The sequence below is a fragment of the Juglans regia genome, chromosome 8 (assembly GCF_001411555.2).
Source record: "Juglans regia cultivar Chandler chromosome 8, Walnut 2.0, whole genome shotgun sequence".
Taxonomy (NCBI): Eukaryota; Viridiplantae; Streptophyta; class Magnoliopsida; order Fagales; family Juglandaceae; genus Juglans; species Juglans regia.
Genome location: NC_049908.1, coordinates 22,780,542 through 22,782,580, shown reverse-complemented (window position 1 = coordinate 22,782,580; position 2,039 = coordinate 22,780,542).

Below are 2,039 nucleotides of genomic sequence, written 5' to 3'. Positions count from 1 at the left end.
GATAATAAGGTCCTTAGACACCTCTTATAACCCCTTTAAACCTAGTACAAGATTTGGAAGAAATTGATTTCAAAAAAGCCAAGTCCTTAACCAAAACTGAATTGCACCAAGGGACTAGTTGAATGGGAACCGGTTGGGTTGCGTTTCAACCAACCACCTGCCATGGCTGAGCTACCACCCCACGCCACCTCTACTACCACCAGTTCCCCAAGAGGCCACACGCCCCACGACCAAGCTTCACCACCCATAGAAGGCACCGAAAACCAAAAAGCATCCAAGAACCCTTCACTCGGCAACCACCTCCCTTGCATCACCTTCTTGAGCTGCACCTCTGTGATTCACTTAGCATCCAACTATCCATATTCTACCACCTGAAAAAGGCTTCAATAAATGACCTTACCTTTGCACAATTCAGCCTTGAAGAAGAGTCAAGGAGGAGAGACAAAGTGATGATCAAATCTGCCCAAGGAAACCACTTGAACCCGTAAGCACCCTTGGGTGGTTTTGATTGTTTTTCTCATCTCTCATCTCTCCTCTGCCCCACGACTTGACCACCATCCACAAGAGCAATGTAGCCACTGTAGGGAAGAAATCATGGTGGTTTCAGGCCACTATTCCCCCTCCACAAGGTGACACAAGCTAGTGAAGGCAAATATGGAAATTCAAGCCCTTCACCACCGCCCACCTCAACCAATCCCCTTGAACCAAGGCCAACGTCCGCTCCCCTTGGACTGCCTACAAAATGCCCCTTCACCCCATCATTTCCTCCACACCTCATCTCCAGCTCCCTCTTAAGCATAGAGAGCAATCTTCCCCCTTAGTTTTGAGAGAAACCGAAAGTGAGTCAGTTTAAGTGTTCTTGGAAGTGCTTATGAGTTCTTGAGCTAGGAGCTTGAGTGGGCTACGAAATTTGTAATTTTGCTTGCCCTTGATCTTAGTTTACATGTCAAGCCTTGTTTTCAATTGTTGGAGTGAATTTTGGTTGAGTTTAGAAAAGTTTACCATGCTTAATGCAAAAGCGGGCTCATTAAGAATGATTTAAGCTTAAGTGGAAATTTAGCTAGGGCATGTCTTAAGTATGTTTTGATATGATTTTTTCGTGTCTTAAAATTACCATGGAAGGTTTGATTCTTGATTAGAAGCATGCCATGATAGGTTTTGGTTCTATCTTGTCTTGATCATCAAAATATGCATGGATTTTTAAGGAAATTGTGATTAAGGCTTGGAGTTTGATTTGTTCCACCTAGGCTTGGTGGTTAAGCATATAGAAACCTTCTGATTGGGATAAGAATGAAATTTACATGTTTTGGATAAATTTTGAAAGCATACCTTGATGATTTGCACTAAGAATATCAAACTTTATTAATTGAGGATTATTGAAGATTAAGGTTCTTAGCCATGATTAAGTGTTGGGATGAACTTTATTATCCAAGAATTCGCCTTTATCATATCTTTAAAGACTTTGGTGATTGTTGGTGATTAAAGAAAGTTGCTTAAGCATGCATTCATAGGGATTAATAGTTAAAAACACTTGAAGACATCAACTAGAGTGCATGCCACGGGTTGTGAGTATTTGAGCAATTCTACTTTGAATTTTACAATTATAAGAGTTTATATGGCTTTAGAATATTAAGAATATGAGGTCTATAAAGTTTGGTTGAATTTGACGTTTGTTTGCAAATAGTGAAAACTTAGGGCAATGACAATTTTGGAAAGTTTAACGGTATTTTGTAAATACTCATTTTTGAAGCCCTTGTTTATGAACCTCACCCATAGTAGTATTAATCCTAACTTAGTACAATTTGATTTCAACTGCTATGACCTTTTTAGAAAAACTCAAGAAGTTTGTAAGTTCACCTCTAACTTACATCTTGATAGATTATTTATGATTTATTGATAAATACTTCATTCATGTTTCAATTATTATTTTGAGCATAAAATATCATGTTATATGATACATTGAGTGCATACTTACATGACATGTGATATTTTCACCATTTTAGTATATTGCATCTATAAATGTCATTTTCACATAAAAA